Source organism: Arachis ipaensis, chromosome B6 (genome assembly GCF_059453495.1).
Source record: "Arachis ipaensis isolate K30076 ecotype BB chromosome B6, ASM5945349v1, whole genome shotgun sequence".
NCBI classification, from domain to species: domain Eukaryota; kingdom Viridiplantae; phylum Streptophyta; class Magnoliopsida; order Fabales; family Fabaceae; genus Arachis; species Arachis ipaensis.
In genome coordinates, this window is record NC_142441.1 from 73,000,625 (window position 1) to 73,022,589 (window position 21,965).

Below are 21,965 nucleotides of genomic sequence, written 5' to 3' on the forward strand. Positions count from 1 at the left end.
GTTGGGCGTAGCGACAAACGCAAAAGGATCAATGGATCCTATTCCAACATGAGTGAGAACTGACAGATGATTAGCCGTGCGGTGACAGCGCATTTGGACCATTTTCACTGAGAGGACGGATGGTAGCCATTGACAACGGTGATCCCCCAACATACAGCTTGCCATGAAAAGGAGTATGAATGATTGGATGAAAGCAATAGGAAAGTAGAGGTTCAGAAGTAACAAGCATCTTCATACGCTTATCTGAAATCCCACCAATGAAGTACATAAGTATCTCTATCTTATTTTCTATTTTAATTATATTTTAATTATCAATCCCATAACCATTTGAATCTGCCTGACTAAAATTCACAAGATGACCATACCTTGCTTCAAGCCGACAATCTCCGTGGGATCGACTCTTACTCACGTAAGGTTTATTACTTGGACGACCCAGTGCACTTGCTGGTTAGTTGTGCGGAGTTGTGAAAAGGAGTCGAGATTAAAATCGTGCGTACCAAGTTTTTGGCGCCATTGAGATCACAATTTCGTGCACCATTTAGGAAACCTCCAGATGAGTCAGCCTTTTTTGATTCATGATTCAGTCCTTCATAAAAGATATGAATTTGCACCCACTCATTAAACATATCAGGGGGCATTTCCTTGTCAAATACTTGAATCTCTCCCAGGCTTCATAAATAGTCTCACCATTCTGCTGTCTGAATGTCTGCACTATAGTTCTTAGCCTGTTTACTTTTTGTGGAGGGTAGAACCTTGTTAAGAATCTATTCATTACATCTTCCCAGGTTGTCAAGCTTTCCTTGGGAAAGGATTCAAGCCATTTTGATGCTTTGTCCCTCAAAGAAAATGGAAACAGTAGCAATCTACAGGTATCAGGATGAACACCATTAGATTTAACTGTGTCACATATCCTTTGGAATTTAGTGAGATGCTCATTAGGATCTTCTTTGGCGCTTCCTCCAAAAGATAGTTGTTTTGCACAAGAGTTATGAGATGAGGCTTCAATTCGAAATTATTACCATGGATAGTTGGCTTTTGAATACTGCTACCACAGTTTCCTGGGTTTGGATTGATGTATGATCCCAAAACTCTCCTCTCTTGTCCAGCAGGGTTGGCTCCACCTCTTCTAGCGTGATTGTTTACCTCTCCTTCATGATGGTTTTCCATATCATCCTCCATAGTTATATCGAAGTCTTCCTCCTCTTCTCCTGCACCGACATCCCTCTTTCCTCTTACTTCCCTCCTTAATCTCAGGAAGGTTCTTTCCGGTTCACTGTCAAAAGAGGTTGAAACCTCTCTTCTACCTGTCATACAAGTAGCACAACAAGCAGTAACCAGCAAGTGAAGAATTTTACAATTAATGAAAAAGAGTGGTTAGAGCAATTGAGGTAATTAATCAAACAGTTAATGAGTTAGTGGGTTTTTGCTGGAAAGTAAAGAAGTAAGAGAAATTAAAGAGAAATAGCTAAAAATTACAGAGAACAAAAATGAACAACTGAAATTAAAATTCAATAAATCAAACGAAAAGAAAAGTGCTCAATCAAGTTATCCTCCAATTTAGTAATTGTCAATACAAAACCAATCCCCGGCAACGGCGCCATAAACTTGTTTCACTCAAAAACCGTCTCTCAACAATTTTCTACCGGCAAGTGCACCGGATTGTCATCAAGCAAAAACTCACTGTAGAGTGAGGTTGAATCTCACAGGGATTGGTTGGTTGATCAATGTTAATTGGAAAATTGTGCTAGTTGAGCGAGATCAGATTTAGTTGAGAATTGCAGAAAGTAAAATTGGCGGGAAACTTAAATTGCAAGAAATTAAAGAAACAGAAATTAAATTGTAGAATATAAGGAACAGAAGCTTAAATTGCAAGAAATTAAATGGAAATGGAGAATTAGCATGAAATTAAAGAGCAGAAAGTAAATAGAATGGATAGATCAGAGTGGGGGATTCATTGGGTTTCGAAGATGTATAATTCTTCGGATCAAATTCATTTTCACCTCTTTCGCAATCAATGCATTCATTAATCTCCTTGGCAATCTTAAGTAATTGGATCCCAATTCCTTGGCTCACCAATCTCTCTAAGCATGAACAATCGCCCAATTCCTTGATTTAAGTGCTCATTGGAAGAGATAAAGTTTGGTCACTGATTATACCACACAAATTCATAGATCAAAGTATTGGTAGGATTACATGTCACTATATCCATCCAAACCCCAATCTAATCCAATGTGAGAAAGCATTTCTAGCATAATCTCCTCATTCCTCTTCCAAGGTTCCGAGGAGATCCAATTATGAATAACTTCTTTCCCAAGATAACTATCCAATTGGATGAAGAACGAAAGCTTTCTAGCAAAATCAAGAGAAAAGAAAGAAGAAGATGAATAAAAACTACTATTGATCCATTGAATTACACAGAGCTCCCTAACCCAATGAAAGGGGTTTAGTTGTTCATAGCTCTCAAAATGAAAAATGGAATTGAAAGATACATTCTGAAAATGAAAGAATTGCCGAAAACTAAATTCAACCAAAAGTAAAAGTAATCGAAAAAAGTCCCCTCTAACTTAAATTCTAAGCTATTTATACACATTCTTCCATTGATTTTCAATCTCTGAATTGGGCTTTTGGCCTTGATGGAATTGGGTTGAAAATGGCTCCAATTGGTTTTCCTTGCTGTTGAGAAGAGATCTGTTTGAATTGCAAGTTCTGATGTTTCACATTGGAGTCAACATTTGATGGCCAACGTTGACTCAAATGCCTTTCAGAAAAATCAGATAACTTTGCTGTCATTGGCGTTTGACTCAATGTTGGAGGGCCAACGTTCTGCTTACCCACGCGTACGCGTGCATCACGCGTAAGCGTGAAGTCTGTGATTTTGCTTATTCATGCGTACGCGTGCACCATGCGTGCGCGTGAAGGCTGAGATTTTGCTTATTCACGCGTGCGCGTACACCACGCTTACGTGTGCATTGCCATTTTTCCCCTCCATGCGAACGCGTCACTGACGCGTGCACGTCGATTCACATTTTTTCAATTCCAAATTCTGGGCTTCTCATCGTGGCCGTTGGAGGCAATGTTTGAGGCAATGTTAGACCTCCAACGATCATTTGTTGATGCGTACGTGTGACTCACGCTTGCACGTGGATATAGAATTTTTGCTCTTTCACGCGTATGTGTCATAGACACATACGCATCGCTCAGAATTCATCCAGCTCCAGAATTGAACTTTTTATCACAATGTTGGGGGTAACATTGGCTTGCCAACATGCCCTCAAACGTGAGTACCAGTAAACCATGCAGAGAATTACTCTGCATCTCTTCCAACGTTTGAGCCAACGTTGGTGGTCCAACTTGGCCACCAACGTTGCTTCCTCTTCATCCTTTTCATGCTCCTTCTTCAACTTCCTTGCATGCCTTGCTTCACCTGTCATCAACCAATACATGCATCAAAGCCTTGCTAAAGTCATGAGAATTCTCATCATTCTTAGCACACAAGTAATTATAGCATAATTCTCATGAAATTGCATCAAATTAACTATGGTTGGATGAATCCAGGCATGCATGAATTTTTACCCCAATTTCTTACTTATAACTCAAGAAAGTGCATAAAACCTATTAAAAACAAAGAAAAAAGCTAGTGAAACTAGCCTAAGATGCCCTGGCATCACAACACCCAGGCGGCGTGCCACGCCCAGCATTCTTCCTTGCTCCAGTAGCTGGCGTGCCACGCCCAGCATTCAAGTGGCACACCCGGGTAACTAATGAGAGTTCGCGTGCCACGCTTTCAACCGCAAGTGGCACGCCCAGCATTTTTCCTTGCTCCAGTAGCTGGCATGCCACGCCCAGCATTCAAGTGGCACACCCAGGTGAATAATGAGAGTTGGCGTGCCATGCCTTCGACCTCAAGTGGCACGCCCAGCTTCGCTTGGCTTTCTCTAGTGTTGGTGTGCCACGCCTGGGTCTTCAAGTGGCATGCCCAAGTGAGCATGAGAGCTGGCGTGCCACGCCTTCGACACCAAGTGGCACGCCCAGGTGCTTGGACCTTCAACCTCTTCTCTGGAAACTTGTACTGGCGTGCCACACCTTGATGTTCAAGTGGCACGCCCATCTTAAGATGACTCCTACAAGCTTGGCGTGCCACGCCTGGGTCTTTAAGTGGCACGCCCAAGTGATGGACAAGAACTGGCGTGCCACGCCTTCGATACCAAGTGGCACGCCCAAGTGATTGTTCTCTTCTGGATTGATGAACTGGCGTGCCACGCCCAAGGGTTCAAATGGCACGCCCATGGTGTGTGATGGGCTTGGCGTGCCACGCCCAGCTTGGCGTGTGATAAACCACTATTTTATGATTTATCTTGTGCTCAATTGAGTGGTTTTTATCAAGTCTTTGCTCACTTATTCACATTATTTGCATGGTTTTACAAATCCTTCCTAATTCTGTGATATATGTCAAAACATGTTCCTTAGGCCTTAAAACGGTTAATTTTAATTATCCTTTATTACCATTCGATGCCGTGATCTGTATGTTAAAGTATTTTCAGGCTTTATAGGGCAAGAATGGCTTAGAGGATGGAAAGGAAACATGCAAAAAGTGGAAGGAACAAGAAAAATGAAGTATTTGAGAAACGAGCAGCGACGCGCACGCATGGACGACGCGAACGCATGCCAAGCGCAAAATACAAACGACGCGTATGCGTGACTGATGCTTACGCGTGACAAGAAAAACCGCCAAATGACACACACGCGTGACAGATGCTACATGCAGAAAGTTGCAGAAAATGCCCTCAGCGATTTCTGGGCTCATCTTCGGCCCGAATCCAAGCCCAGAAACACAGAATAGAGGCTGCAGAATGGAGGAATCACAGATATTCATCATCAACATTCATTATTCACAATTTTAGGTTTTAGATGTAGTTTTTAGAGAGAGAGGCTCTCTCCTCTCTCTTAGTTTTTTGGATTTAGGATTTCTCTTAGGTTAGGTTTACTTCTTCCCCATTCCAGGTTCAATGTTCCTTTAATTTAGTTTCTCTTCTACTTTTATTTATTCTAGCATTCTAGTTTATTTATTTCCTTTGTTGCTTACTTTATGCTGCTATTTGATTTATGAATTTTCATGTTTAATTTGAATTTCTTATTTAATGCAATTTGAGGTATTTTCATATTTATGATTTTAATCTAGCTTTTTACATTCTTAGCTTGGTTGAGTACTTGGTGACACTTGAGTTATCAAACTCCTTTGTTGATTGGGAATTAGAATTTTTTAATTAGTTTGGATCCCTCTAAAGCTAGTCTTTTCTTAGGAGTTGACTAGGACTTGAGAAATCCCATTAATCAATCCACTTGACTTTCCTTTATTTAGTAAGGGTTAACTAAGTGGGAGCAATAAACAATTATCATCACAATTGATAAGGATAACTAGGATAGGATTTCCAGTTCTCATACCTTGCCATGAGTTTTTCTAGTTATTAATTTACTTTCTTGCCAATTTATTTCCTTGTTCCCTATTTCAAAAACCCAAAAAGATACTTTTTCCATAACCAATAATAAATCATACTTCCCTGTAATTCCTTGAGAGACGACCCAAGGTTTAAATACTTCGGTTATAAATTTTATTGGGTTTGCTTAAGTGACAACCAAACTTTTGTACGAAAGGATTCTTTGCTGATTTAGAAACTATACTTGCAATGAGAATTTATTTTGTGAATTTCTTTACTAGCAGAAAATCCGTTCGTCAAAATGGCGCTATTGCCGGGGAATTGCAATTGTGTGCCTTATTATTGGTTATTGTAAATATTTGCTTTTTACTTGTTTATTTGTTTTTATTTTTGTTTTTAATTTTTATTAGCTACTATGAATTCTCACCCATGTCGCTTTGAGTTTGGTTCCAATGTTGTTGTAAGGAATGGAAGCTATAACAGGAACATGCATCAAGGTCGAAACAATCAAAGATGGAAGGAGCCACGAGGATTTGATCAACTTTTTCGGCAACAACACCTTCCAAGGTACTGATGATCGGCCTTTTGATGGTCTAGAATTTCACAAATAGAAACTCGTTGCAAGGTATAGTTTCTAAACCAACAATAGTCCTCTCATGCAAAAATTTGTGGTGTTGTCACGATTAACAATCCCCAATGAAAAGTTACCCTTTTGTTTTTTATTTATTATTTTTTTATTTTTACGTTTTCTTGTTTTCTTTATTTTTTTCTTTATTTATTTCTTCTTTTTTTTTTATTTTTTTTTCTCTTTTCTTTGTTTTTTTTAGTTATTCTTTTTTTATTTTTTTTATTTTTCTTTTTTCTTATCTTTTATTTGTTTATATTTTTTTTTCTTTTTTTATTTTTTGATTATTTTTTTTGTTTTTTTTAATTTGTTTTTATTTTTATTTATTATTTTTTTTCTAGATTTTTTTTTTTGTTTTTTTTTCTTTTTCTGTTTTTTTTTGTATTTTATGTTTTTCTATCTTTTGTTTTTAATTGTTATATTTATTTTAATTTTTTTTTGTTATTATTTTTATTTTCTCTATTCTTGTTAATTTCTTTTTTATCTGCTTATGTTTTTTTTTTGATTTATTTTTATTTTGTATCTTTATTCTATGTTTCGTTATTTTTTATTTTTTTACTTTGTATTTCATTTCTTGTTCTTTATTTTTTTTTTGTTTTTTCTTTTTATTGTATTTTTTTTCTTTTCTTTTTTTATTTTCTTGTTTTCTATTTAATATAGTTCTATTGCTTTTTTTTTTTTTCTATATGTTTATTTTGTTTTTTTTTACTTTTATTTGTGTTTTTTTTCTTTTTTTATTGTTTTTTTTTTTTTTTTTTTGTTTTATTTTTTTTTTTTCGTAAGTTTCTTTTTTTTTATTTTTGTATTTTTTGTCTGTTATTTTTTTTGTTTATTTTCTTGTTCTTATTCTGATTCTTGTTATTCTATTTATATATTTTTCTTATTTTCTTTTTATTTATTTTGTTTTTTTTTATATATTTTTTCTTTTTTCTTATATTTTTTTTATTAATTTTTTCTTTCTTTTTTTTTTTTATTTTTTGATTTTTTTATTTTTATCTATTTTTCTTTTATTTCTCTTTTTTTCTTTTATTTCTTTGTTTTTTCTTTATCTTTTTTTTTTATATTTTTTTCTTTATTTTATTTTATTATTCTTTCCTATTAGTCTTTTTTCTTTTTCTATTATTATTTTTTTTTTTTAGTTAATCTTTTTTTTTTTTTTATTGTTTTCACGATTAACAATCCCCAATGAAAAGTTACCGAAGTATTTGGACTCCGGGTCGTCTCCCTAGGAATCAATGGAGTGCATGTGTATTGGCTATGGGGGGAAAAAGGGGTTTTGATTGGTTGGTGATCAGACAAGGAATTTAAACGTGCAAGAAAAGTAAATCAAGCAAACAATTTAAAGAAACAATTAAAGAAAAGAGACATTCATGGCATTGAATTGAGGTCATAGGCTCTCTATCCTAGTCATGCAATGATTAATTCGCCTTGTTTAGCTAACTCACACATCGGGAGAATGTCAAACGAAACCAATTAATCATGTTACCATTACAAACAAGAATTTATCTCATTACGTCATCTCCAACAATTAGGGAGAAAGTCTAACGAGACTAGCTAATCCCAATCCAAAAGTCCTAACCAACTTACTAATCAAATTAGTAAAAGATTAGCGTTAATGGAAACGGTACTAGCTAACAACTCTAGATTACCAACATAGGTTGGGTTTCCATGACTCAAGATTGCCTAATTACTCTCTCCAAGCCAAGAATGCTCAAAATCTACTCTAAAGCCCAACCAAGCATTTTGTCAAACACTTAGTGGGTGGTAAAGAAGAGCTTAGTAAAAGTGTAATAAAAGTAATTCTACCAACTATCAATTGCAAGAAATATAAAAACTCACCATTCAATCATCAATGAAAAAAAACATTAACATCAAATTGCATTAAAAGAAATTCAAAGTCAACATGAGTGCATGAATGTAAAAGAGAGCATGAAAGTAAAATTGACATTACAAACTGAGAGCATGAAAGTGTAGAAGCAAGAGATCATAGAAGAATTAAGATAAAAGCAAGGAATTAAACATGGAATTGAAATAACCTAACCTAATCCTAACCTAATCTAGAGAGAAGAGGGAGCTTCTCTCTCTAGAAACTAACCTACATGATGCTATATCTACAACTAATTGCTTCTCCCCTTGCTTGGACTTCAATTCTGCATGAAATACACTCAGAAACAACTTGAAATTGGGCCTGGGCAGCTCAGAAATCGCCCCTAATATTTTGCCATTAAGTGGGCCAAGTAAGAGTATCGGCGCGCGCGCGCGCGCGTGCGCGTCGCTGGCAAATTCCCAATCTGCGCGGAAGCAGTATGTGCGCGTGCACGTCCTCTGAGAAACCACTTTTGCGCTTGCGCGCCTTGTACGCGTGCGCGTCCATTGGTACATTTCAACTCTTTGTTTCTTCATGCATTCTCCTCTTTGCATGCTTTTCTCCTTATTCCTTCCATCCAATACTTGCCTTATGATCCTGAAATTACTTAACAAACACATCAAGGCATCGAATGGAATTAAGGTGGATCTAAAATCACCAAATTAGGGCCTAAAAAGCATGTTTTTATATTTAAGCACAATTCAAAGGAGAATTATGAAACCATGCTATTTCATTGAATAAATATGGGAAAAGGTGAATAAATCCCCCAAAATAAGCACAAAATAAACCACGAAATCGGGGTTTATCAAATCTCCCCACACTTAAACTAAGCATGTCCTCATGCTAAAAATTGAAAAAGAAGCAAAGGGTATCACATTTATTCAATGCAAACTACTAACTAAATGCAATTTATCTATATGAATGCAATAGCTTAATCAAAACAAGTCAATTTCCAAGAGTACACATGTGAGCACAAGGGTTAAGGCATTAGCAATTAAGCAAACCACAATTGGATTGAATTATTGAAAAATTTAACAAACTTGCAAGAAAAGATGATCATAGGTGGAAACATGTAATTGAGCAATCGAACCCTCACCAGATGTGTATCCGCTCTAGTCACTAAAGTGTATGGGGTTGATTCACTCAATTCTCCCCTAATCATGCTCTCCAAGATTTGTTCTTCATCTAACAATCAACAATTACTTTATGCATGCATACAAATATCATGAGGGCTTTCCCATAGGTTGTAATGGGGCTAGGGTCAAGGCAGGATGCATGTGGTCAAGTGGGCTAGAAATTTGAATCTTTGATTAACTTAAACTTCCCACCTAACCTATGACAACCTATACGATTCTAAACAAACCTAACTACCCATTTTTTCACTTTTTTCACACACTCATTGGTATGCGAAATTGCTACTCAGGTTGTGAATTGTTGTTCGAAATTGATTCCCTGGCAATGGCACCAAAAACGGATGCACAGGACCATGGTCTAAACATATCTTCACAACTTCGCATAACTAACCAGCAAGTGCACTGGGTCGTCCAAGTAATACCTTACGTGAGTAAGGGTCGAATCCCACGGAGATTGTTGGTATGAAGCAAGCTATAGTCACCTTGTAAATCTCAGTCAGGCGGATATCAAATGGTTATGGAGTTTTCAAAAATAATATAATAAAATAGGGATAGAAATACTTATGTAAATCATTGGTGAGAGTTTCAGATAAGCGAATAGAGATGCTTTCGTTCCTCTGAACCTCTACTTTCCTGCTATCTTCATCCAATCAATCTTACTCCTTTCCATGGCTGGCTTTATGTGATACATCACCACTGTCAATGGCTACTTTCAGTCATCTCTCGGGAAAATGATCCAATGCCCTATCACGGCACGGCTAATCGTCTGGAGGCATCACCCTTGTCAATGGCTTCATCTTATCCTCTCAGTGAAAATGGTCAACGCACCCTGTCACGGCACGACTATTCATCTGTCGGTTCTCGATCATGCTGGAATAGGATTTACTATCCTTTTGCGTCTGTTACTAACGCCCCGCAATCGCGAGTTTGGAGCTCGTCACAGTCATCCAATCATTGAATCCTACTCGGAATACCACAGACAAGGTTTAGACCTTCCGGATTCTCTTGAATGCCACCATCATTCTAGCTTACACCACGAAGATTCTGGTTAGGAGATCTAAGAGATACTCATTCAGTCTAAAGTAGAACGGAAGTGGTTGTCAGGCACGCGTTCGTAGGGAATGATGATGATTGTCACGTTCATCACATTCAGATTGAAGTACGAATGAATATCTTAGAAGCGAAATAAGATGAATTGAATAGAAAACAGTAGTACTTTGCATTAATCTTTGAAGAACAGCAGAGCTCCACACCTTAATCTATGGAGTATAGAAACTCTACCGTTAAAAATACATAAGTGAGAGTCCAGGCATGGCCGAGAGGCCAGCCCTCAAACGTGATCTAAGATAGCATACAACTGATCAAAGATACCTAATACAATAGTAAAAGGTCCTATTTATAATAAACTAGCTACTAGGGTTTACAGAAGTAAGTAATTGATGCATAAATCCACTTCCGGGGCCCACTTGGTGTGTGCTTGGGCTGAGCTTGAGTGTTACACGTGTAGAGGTCCTTTCTAGAGTTGAACGCCAGCTTTTGTGCCAGTTTGGGCGTTCAACTCTGGTTTTGGCTCCTTTTCTGGCGCTAGACGCCAGAATTGGGCAGAGAGCTGGCGTTGAATGCCAGTTTGTGTCATCTAAACTCAGCCAGAGTATGGACTATTATATATTGCTGGAAAGCCCTGGATGTCTACTTTCCAACTTAATTAGAAGCGCGCCATTTTGAGTTCTGTAGCTCCAGAAAATCCATTTTGAGTGCAGGGAGATCAGAATCCAACAACATCAGCAGTCCTTCTTCAACCTCTGAATCTGATTTTTGCTCAAGTCCCTCAATTTTAGCCAGAAAATACCTGAAATCACAAAAAAACACACAAACTCATAGTAAAGTCCAGAAATGTGAATTTAACATAAAAACTAATGAAAACATCCCTAAAAGTAACTAGATCCTACTAAAAACATACTAAAAACAATGCCAAAAAGCGTATAAATTATCCGCTCATCACAACACCAAACTTAAATTGTTGCTTGTCCCCAAGCAACTGAAAATCAAATAGGATAAAAAGAAGAGAATATATTATAAATTTCAAACTATCAATGAAACATAGCTCCAATCAAATGAGCGGGACTTATAGCTTTTTGCCTCTTGAATAGTTTTGGCATCTCACTTTATCCATTGAGGTTCAGAATGATTGGCATCTATAGGAACTCAGAGTTCAGATAGTGTTATTGATTCTCCTAGTTCAGTATGATGATTCTTGAACACAGCTTCTTTATGAGTCTTGGCCATGGCCCTAAGCACTTTGTTTTCCAGTATTACCACCGGATACATAAATGCCAGAGACACATAATTGGGTGAACCTTTTCAGATTGTGACTCAGCTTTGCTAAAGTCCCCAATTAGAGGTGTCCAGGGTTCTTAAGCACACTCTTCTTTTGCTTTGGACCTTGACTTTAACCGCTCAGTCTCAAGTTTTCACTTGACACCTACACGCCACAAGCACATGGTTAGGGACAGCTTGGTTTAGCCGCTTAGACCAGGATTTTATTCCGTTAGGTCCTCCTATCCACTGATGCTCAAAGCCTTGGGATCCTTTTTATTTGCCCTTGCCTTTTGGTTTTAAGGGTTATTGGCTTTTTGCTCTTGCCTCTTGGTTTTAAGAGCTTTTGGCTTTTTCTGCTTGCTTTTTCTTTTTCTTTCTATATTTTTTTTCGCCTATTTTTTTTTTCTGCAAGCTTTGTTCTTTGCTGCTTTTTCTTGCTTCAAGAATCATTTTTATGATTTTTCAGATTATCAAATAACATGTCTCCTAGTCATCATTCTTTCAAGAGCCAACATATTTAACATTCTTAAACAACAACTTCAAAAGACATATGCACTATTCAAGCATTCATTCAGAAAACAAGAAGCATTGTCACCACATCAATATAATTAAACTAAGTTCAAGGATAAATTTGAAACTCATGTACTTCTTGTTCTTTTGAATTAAAACATTTTTCATTTAAGAGAGGTGATGGATTCATAGGACATTCATAACTTTCAGACATAGTTACTAACTACTAATGATCATGTAATGAAGACACAAACATAGATAAGCACATAACATAGAAAACGAAAAACAGAAGAAACAAGAACAAGGAATGAATCCACCTTAGTGATGGTGGCGTTTCCTTCTTGAGGAACCAATGATGTCCTTGAGCTCTTCTATGTCTCTTCCTTGTCTTTGTTGCTCCTCCCTCATTGCTTTTTGATCTTCTCTTATTTCATGAAGCATGATGGAGTGCTCTTGATGTTCCACCCTTAGTTGTCCCATATTGGAACTCAATTCTCCTAGGGAGGTGTTGATTTGCTCCCAATAATTTTGTGGAGGAAAGTGCATCTGAGGCATCTCCGGGATCTCATGGTAATGAGCTTCTTGCGCCTCTTGAGCTCCATGAATGGGCTCTCTTGCTTGCTCCATCTTCTTCTTAGTGATGGGCTTGTCCTCTTTAATGAGGATATCTCCCTCTATGTCAATCCCAGCCAAATTGCATAGGTGGCAAATGAGGTGAAGAAAGGCTAACCTTGCCATAGTGGAGGACTTGTCAGCCACCTTGTAGAGTTCTTGAGGTATAATCTCATGAACTTCCACCTCTTCTCCAATCATGATGCTATGGATCATGATGGCCCGGTCTATAGTAACTTCAGACCGGTTGCTAGTGGGAATGATTGAGCATTGAATGAACTCCAACCATCCTCTAGCTACAGGCTTGAGGTCCAATCTTCTTAGTTGAACCGGCTTGCCTTTGGAGTCAATCTTCCATTGAGCTCCTTCTACACATATGTCCATAAGGACTTGGTCCAACCTTTGATTAAAGTTGACCCTTCTAGTGTAGGGGCGTTCATCTCCTTGCATCATGGGCAAGTTAAACGCCAACCTCACATTCTCCGGACTAAAATCTAAGTATTTCCCCCGAACCATTGTAACATAGTTCTTTGGATCTGGGTTCTTACTTTGATCATGGTTCTTGGTGATCCATGCATTGGCATAGAACTCTTGAACCATTAGGATGCCGACTTGTTGGATGGGATTTGTTAGAACTTCCCAACCTCTTCTTTGAATTTCATGTCGGATCTCCGGATACTCATTTCTTTTGAGTTTGAAAGGGACCTCAGGGATCACCTTCTTCTTGGCCACAACATCATAGAAGTGGTCTTGATGGGCTTTAGAGATGAACCTTTCCATCTCCCATGACTCGGAGGTGGAAGCTTTTGTCTTCCCTTTCCCCTTTCTAGAGGATTCTCCGGTCTTAGGTGCCATCAATGGTAATGGAAAAACAAAAAGCTTATGCTTTTACCACACCAAACTTAGAATTTTGCTCGCCCTCGAGCAATAAAAGAAAGAATAGATGAAGAAGAAGAAGAAATGGAGGAGAGGGAGAAAGTGATATGGTTCGGCCAAGAAGGGTATAGAGGGTTTGTGTTGTGTGAATTTGAAGAAGAATGGAGGGCTTTATATAGGGAAGGGAGGGGGGAAGGTTTCGGCCATATGGGTGGGTTTGGGTGGGAAAATGGTTTTGAATTTTGAAGGTAGGTGGGGTTTATGAGGTAGGTTTATGGGGAAGAGTGGATGGATGTGAGTGGTGAAGAGGTGATGGGGAAGAGAGATTGAGGTGATTGGTGAAGAGTTTTGGGGAAGAGTGTTTATGGGATTGTGTGAAAGAGGGGTGAGAAGAAGTGAGTGGAGGTAGGTGGGGATCCTGTGGGGTCCACAGATCCTGAGATGATCCTGTGGGGTCCACAGATCCTGAGGTGTCAAGGATTTACATCCCTGCACCCATTAGGCATGTAAAATGCCTTTGCACACAACTCTGGGCGTTCAGCGCCAGGTTGGTGCCCATTTTGGGCGTTCAACGCCCATTTGTTGCCATTTCTGGCGTTGAACGCCAGAACCATGCTTGTTCTGGGCGTTCAGCGCCAGGATGCTGCCCATTTTGGGCGTTCAGCGCCAGAACCATGCTCTGTTCTGGCGTTGAACGCCAGGCAGATGCTCCTCCAGGGTGTGATTTTTCTTCTGCTGTTTTTTTATTCCGTTTTCAATTTTTATATTTATTTTGTGACTCCTCATGATCATGAACTTATAAAGACATATAACTAAGAAAAATATTGTTAGATAAATAAAAATTGGGTTGCCTCCCAACAAGCGCTTCTTTAATGTCAATAGCTTGACAGTGGGCTCTCATGGAGCCTCACAGATGTGCAGAGCTTTGTTGAGACTCTCCAACACCAAACTTAGAGTTTGGATATGGGAGTTCAACACCAAACTTAGAGTTTGGTTGTGGCCTCCCAACACCAAACTTAGAGTTTGACTGTGGGAGCTTTGTTTGACTCTGCTTTGAGAGAAGCTTTTCATGCTTCCTCTCTATGGTTGCAGAGGGAGATCCTTGAGTTTTAAACGCAAGAGAGTCCTCATTCCATTGAAGGACTAGTTCACCTCTGTCAACATCAATCACAGCTCTTGCTGTGGCCAGGAAAGGTCTTCCTAGGATTATGGATTCATCCTCTTCCTTTCCAGTATCCAGGACTATGAAATCAGCAGGGATGTAAAGGCCTTCAACCTTTACTAACACGTCCTCTACTTGTCCATATGCCTGTTTTCTTGAATTGTCTGCCATCTCTAATGAGATTTTAGCAGCTTGCACCCCATAGATTCCCAGTTTCTCTATTACAGAGAGGGGCATGAGGTTTATTCCTGAACCAAGGTCACACAGAGCCTTAAAGATCATGGTGCCTATGGTACAGGGTATTATGAACTTTCCAGGATCCTGTCTCTTCTGAGGCAATGTCAGTTGATCCAGATCACTTAGTTCATTGATGAACAAGGGAGGTTCAACTTCCCAGTTATCAATACCAAATAATTTGGCATTCAGCTTCATGATTGCACCAAGGAACTTGGCAGCTTGCTCTTCAGTAACATCCTCATTCTCTTCAGAAGAGGAATACTCATCAGAGCTCATGAAGGGCATAAGGAGGTTTAATGGAATCTCTATGGTCTCTAGATGAGCCTCAGAGTCCTTTGGTTCCTCAGAGGGAAGCTCCTTATTGGTCACTGGACGTCCCAGGAGGTCTTCCTCCTTGGGATTCACGTCCTCTCCTTCCCTTACAGGTTCGGCCATGGTGCTTATGTCAATGGCCTTGCACTCTCCTTTTGGATTCTCTTCTGTATTGCTTGGGAGAGTACTAAGAGGGATTTCAGTGATCCTTTTACTCAGCTGGCCCACTTGTGCTTCCAGATTTCTAATGAAAGATCTTGTTTCATTCATGAAACTTACAGTGGCCTTAGATAGATCAGAGACTAAGTTTGCTAAATTAGAAGTATTTTGTTCAGAGTTCTCTGTCTGTTGCTGAGTGGATGATGGAAAAGGCTTGCTATTGCTAAACCTGTTTCTTCCACCATTATTAAAGCCTTGTTGAGGCTTTTGATCCTTCCATGAGAAATTTGGATGATTTCTCCATGATGAGTTATAGGTGTTTCCATAAGGTTCACCTAAGTAATTCACCTCTGCCATTGCAGGGTTTTCAGGATCATAAGCTTCTTCTGCATAAGAAGCCTCTTGAGTACTGTTGGATGTAGCTTGCATTCCATTCAGACTCTGAGAAATCATATTGACTTGCTGAGTCAATATTTTATTCTGAGCCAATATGGCATTCAGAGTATCAATTTCAAGAACTCCCTTCTTCATAGGCGTCCCATTACTCACAGGATTCCTCTCAGAAGTGTACATGAACTGGTTATTAGCGACCATGTCAATGAGTTCTTGAGCTTCTGCAGGCGTTTTCTTTAGGTGAATGGATCCACCTGCAGAAGTATCCAATGACATCTTTGATAACTCAGATAAACCATCATAGAATATATCCAGGATGGTCCATTCTGAAAGCATGTCAGAAGGACACTTTTTGGTCAACTGTTTGTATCTTTCCCAAGCTTCATAGAGGGATTCACCTTCTTTCTGTTTGAAGGTCTGAACATCCACTCTAAGCTTGCTCAGCTTTTGAGGAGGAAAGAACTTGGCTAAGAAAGCCGTGACCAACTTAACCCAAGAGTTCAAGCTATCTTTAGGTTGAGAGTCCAACCATATTCTAGCTCTGTCTCTTACAGCAAAAGGGAAAAGCATGAGCCTGTAGACTTCAGGATCTACTCCATTAGTCTTAACAGTATCACATATCTGCAAGAATTCAGTTAAGAACTGAAAAGGATCTTCAGATGGAAGTCCATGAAACTTGCAGTTCTGCTGCATCAGAGAAACTAATTGAGGTTTCAGCTCAAAGTTGTTTGCTCCAATGGCAGGAATGGAGATGCTTCTTCCATGTAAATTGGAATTAGGTGCAGTAAAGTCACCAAGCATCCTCCTTGCATTATTATTATTTTCGGCTGCCATCTCCTCTTCCTGTTCGAAAATTTCTGAAAGGTTATCTCTGGATTGTTGTAATTTAGCTTCTCTTAATTTTCTCTTCAAAGTCCTTTCAGGTTCTGGATCTGCTTCAACAAGAATATTCTTGTCCTTGCTCCTGCTCATATGACAAAGAAGAGGGCACAAAAATAATAATAATAATAATAATATGGATCCTTTATACCACAATATAGGGATCCCTTTGTGAGTGGAAGAAAAGAGGGAAACAAAGAATATGATGTAAAGAAAGAAACACAACTGTGAGGAGGGCAGAAATGTGAGATGAGATGTTAGTAAATGAATAAATAAATAGAATAAGATGGGAGAGGGAGAATTTTTGAAAATAATTTTTGAAAAAGAGTTAGTGATTTTCGAAAATAGTTTTTGAAAAAGGTTAGTATTTTTTTCGAAAAATTTTAAAATCAAAAATAAAAATAATTAGTTAATAAAAAAAGAAATTTTTGAAAAAGAGGGAAGATATTTTCGAAAATTAGAGAGAGAGAGAGTTAGTTAGATAGTTTTGCAAAAGTTAAGAAACAAACAAAAAGTTAGTTAGTTGGTTGAAACAACTTTGAAAATCAATTTTGAAAAGATAAGAAGTTAGGAAGTTAGAAAAGATATTTTGAAAAAGATAAGATAAGAAGATATTTTTGAAAAGATATTATTGAAATTAGTTTTGAAAAAGATTTGATTTTTAAAATCACAATTAATAACTTGATTCACAAGAAATCATAAGATATGATTCTAGAACTTAAAGTTTGAATCTTTCTTAACAAGTAACAAACTTGAAATTTTTGAATCAAAACATTAATTGATGATGTTATTTTCGAAAATATAATGTAAAATTAAGAAAAATATTTTTAAAAAATATTTTTGAAATTTTCGAAAATAACTAAGAAAAATGAAAAAGATTTGATTTTTGAAAAAGATTTTGAAAAAGATAAGATTTTCAAATTGAAAATTTGATTTGACTCATAAGAAACAACTAGATTTTAAAAATTTTGAAAAAGTCAATTCAAATTTTCGAATTTGATGAGGAGAAAAAGGGAAAGATATTTTTTTTTATTTTTGAAATTTTTATGAAAAACATGAAAATGATGCAATGCATGAAAATTTTTGGATCAAAACAATGAATGCATGCAAGAATGCTATGAATGTCAAGATGAACACCAAGAACACTTTGAAGATCATGATGAACATCAAGAACATTTTTTTTGAAAATTTTTATATGCAAAGAAAACATGTAAGACACCAAACTTAGAAATCTTTCATGTTTAGACTCTAACAAATGAAAAATGCACATGAAAAACAACTAAAGATGCAAAACAAGAAAACATCAAGATCAAATAAGAAGACTTACTAAGAACAACTTGAAGATCATGAAGAACACTATGAATGCATGAATTTTCGAAAAATGCAAGATGCATATGCAATTGACACCAAACTTATGATATGACTCAAGACTCAAACAAGAAACAAAAATATTTTTTATTTTTATGATTTTCTAATTTTTTTTGGATTTTTTTCGAAAATTATATGAAAAAGAAAAAATAAGGATTCCAAAATTTTTAACATGAATTCCAGGAATCTTGCATTCTTAGTCTAAAGCTTCAGTCCAGGAATTAGACATGGCTCACTAGCCAGCCAAACTTTCAATGAAAGCTCCGGTCCAAAACACTAGACATGGCCAATGGCCAGCTAAGCTTCAGAAAGATATCAGAATATACTGCTCATTACTTATCAAATATGTAACTTGCCTCTATGCTGATGGTTTGGAAGCCTCAGTCCAAATGAATTTAGACATGGCTTTACAGCCAGCCAGGCTTCACATGCTTCATGAAACACTAGAATTCATTCTTAAAAATTTTGAAGCCATAGAATAATTTATTTTTTTGAAAACATTATTTTTATTATTTTTTTTCGAAAACAAAAGGAAAATTTTTGAAAGATTTTTGAAAAATTTTTGAAGGGAAAACAAAAAGAAAATTACCTAATCTGAGCAACAAGATGAACCGTCAGTTGTCCATACTCGAACAATCCCCGGCAACGGCGCCAAAAACTTGGTATGCGAAATTGCTACTCAGGTTGTGAATTGTTGTTCAAAATTGATTCCCTGGCAATGGCACCAAAAACGGATGCACAGGACCATGGTCTAAACATATCTTCACAACTTCGCATAACTAACCAGCAAGTGCACTGGGTCGTCCAAGTAATACCTTACGTGAGTAAGGGTCGAATCCCACGAAGATTGTTGGTATGAAGCAAGCTATAGTCACCTTGTAAATCTCAGTCAGGCGGATATCAAATGGTTATGGAGTTTTCGAAAATAATATAATAAAATAGGGATAGAAATACTTATGTAAATCATTGGTGAGAGTTTCAGATAAACGAATAGAGATGCTTTTGTTCCTCTGAACCTCTGCTTTCCTGCTATCTTCATCCAATCAATCTTACTCCTTTCCATGGCTGGCTTTATGTGATACATCACCACTGTCAATGGCTACTTTCGGTCATCTCTCGGGAAAATGATCCAATGCCCTGTCACGGCACGGCTAATCGTCTGGAGGCATCACCCTTGTCAATGGCTTCATCTTATCCTCTCAGTGAAAATGGTCAACGCACCCTGTCACGGCACGGCTATTCATCTGTCGGTTCTCGATCATGCTGGAATAGGATTTACTATCCTTTTGCGTCTGTCACTAACGCCCCACAATCGCGAGTTTGGAGCTCGTCACAGTCATCCAATCATTGAATCCTACTCGGAATACCACAGACAAGGTTTAGACCTTCCGGATTCTCTTGAATGCCGCCATCATTCTAGCTTACACCACGAAGATTCTGGTTAGGAGATCTAAGAGATACTCATTCAGTCTAAAGTAGAACGGAAGTGGTTGTCAGGCACGCGTTCGTAGGGAATGATGATGATTATCACGTTCATCACATTCAGATTGAAGTACGAATGAATATCTTAGATGCGAAATAAGATGAATTGAATAGAAAACAGTAGTACTTTGCATTAATCTTTGAAGAACAGCAGAGCTCCACACCTTAATCTATGGAGTGTAGAAACTCTACCGTTAAAAATACATAAGTGAGAGTCCAGGCATGGCCGAGAGGCCAGCCCTCAAACGTGATCTAAGATAGCATACAACTGATCAAAGATACCTAATACAATAGTAAAAGGTCCTATTTATAATAAACTAGCTACTAGGGTTTACAGAAGTAAGTAATTGATGCATAAATCCACTTCCGGGGCCCACTTGGTGTGTGCTTGGGCTGAGCTTGAGTGTTGCACGTGTAGAGGTCCTTTCTGGAGTTGAACACCAGCTTTTGTGCCAGTTTGGGCGTTCAACTCTGGTTTTGGCTCCTTTTCTGGCGCTAGATGCCAGAATTGGGCAGAGAGCTGGCGTTGAACGGCAGTTTGCGTCGTCTAAACTTGGCCAAAGTATGGACTATTATATATTTCTGGAAAGCCCTGGATGTCTACTTTCCAACTCAATTGGAAGCGCGCCATTTTGAGTTCTGTAGCTCCAGAAAATCCATTTTGAGTGCAGGGAGGTCAGAATCCAACAGCATCAGCAGTCCTTCTTCAACCTCTGAATCTGATTTTTGCTCAAGTCCCTCAATTTCTGCCAGAAAATACCTGAAATCACAGAAAAACACACAAACTCATAGTAAAGTCCAGAAATGTGAATTTAACATAAAAACTAATAAAAACATCCCTAAAAGTAACTAGATCCTACTAAAAACATACTAAAAACAATGCCAAAAAGCGTATAAATTATCCGCTCATCACTCATGCATTTTCTTTTGATTACTACACATATGCATTGATTATTATTGAACTTGAGTTTTGGGGCATTTTGTTCCCTTTTTATTGCAATTCTTTTTCTTTCTTTTTCTATATTTTTCTTCTTTCTATTTTTTTTTCATTATTATATTTTTTTTTCTTTTTAACTAAAATATGTACAAGAACATCAATGCATATGGTTTACATATGATTAATACATGAGTATGTTCCCAATTCCCAAGAATTTTCAACAAAAACACAAAAACACTTTTATCTCTACCCAATGTTCCCAACTCTCCCAAAATCAAATGATGAACACTCTCACTAGCCTAAGCTAATCAAAGATCCAAACAAGGGACATTTATTGTTTTTCACTTAGGCTTGTATTGTGCTATAATTAAGAATAAGTGGGTTAAGCATAGACTCAATATTGGCTATCAATGGAAGATAAAAGGTTGGCTATTTGGGTAAGTGAGCTATTTGAACAACGGCCTCAATCATATAAATGCATGTATACACAAAGTAATGGACATATAGAATTAAGCAAATCAAAGATTACAATCATAGGAAGTCAATAATACACACAAGAATGAAAATAAGTGGTTATGTATAATGTAACCACACAATTAAGGCTCAAAACTTACATGCTTGTGTTCTTAGCTCAAAACATGATCCACAAAGTATAACTCAAGCAAGTTCTAAAAAAATTTCAACCAATTGGGGCGGTGCCCTAAAAATGAGTTTCTTGGAAATTTCATCATATTGATTAAGCTTATTACAATGCAAAATTGTGATTTAGAAAATTTTTTTTTTTAAATTCTCCTAGTTTACCCCTTTTTTCATTCAAAACACATTTCTTATATAAAAAGGGTCAACTAGATTTTCAACAATCCATAAATTTTCTAACCACAATCGATAACTAAGATGCAAAATATATATATATATATATATATATATATATATATATATATATATATATATATACCTACTAAGAGTGTGCAACAACTAAAATAAGAGTATCTAGAAAAGCATAAATATGTACAGTAATCCAAAATGATCTAGAACATAAAGTGCGGAATAAAACAAGATAGAGTAGCAGCGAGTAGAAATAAAAGTCCAAAAGTTCACCACATAGATATAAGCACCGGTTACGAACGGTGACCTCCCCACACTTTAGAATTAAGCATCGTCCTCGATGCTACTACTGAAGCTCGGGATGGGGGTCAACAATCGCACCAGGCTGTGGCTCCTGCTCAGGCTCGGGCTGTGGGACTGGAGGTGGCACTGACTGTGGCTCAGGTACTGGCTGTGGCTCCGGAATGTCATGCTGGACCTTAGGAGGCTGCTGGACCTCAGTGGTGGTCTACGTCTCTGGTGGTGCCTCCTGCTGTATCGGCCCCTCATTATGCTCCTCCTCCGGATCCTGCTCATCGGAGGCGGAAGACTCTGGAAGTAGAGGAAGCTCGATACCCTGTGATGCAGCCGCCTGGTCTAAGCGATCGAAACGTCGCATAACACGACGCTCGAAGCGCTCCATGAAGCGAAGAAGGTGCTGCACTAACAGATAGGTCGGCTCAGGTGCTGATGTGGAAGGAGAGGGTCCAGCTGCTGTTGAGGGTGAAGGTCTAGCTGCCTCGGCTACCACTCTAACTCGAGAACGGCGGCTAGTCGGGGGTTTCTCGTGCACCC

The 21,965-nt window shown here is 37.9% G+C and overlaps 2 non-coding genes across 2 annotated transcripts; both read left to right on the forward strand.

Annotated features, from left to right (window-relative positions):
* Window positions 1-620: 620 nt before the first annotated feature.
* Window positions 621-727, forward strand: LOC148561328 (small nucleolar RNA R71). The gene has a single exon (XR_015887232.1). It is a non-coding gene; the product is annotated as a small nucleolar RNA R71 (small nucleolar RNA).
* Window positions 728-15,970: 15,243 nt separating this feature from the next.
* LOC148561329 (small nucleolar RNA R71) lies at window positions 15,971-16,078 on the forward strand. Its single transcript, XR_015887581.1, has one exon. It is a non-coding gene; the product is annotated as a small nucleolar RNA R71 (small nucleolar RNA).
* The last annotated feature ends 5,887 nt before the right edge of the window (window positions 16,079-21,965 follow it).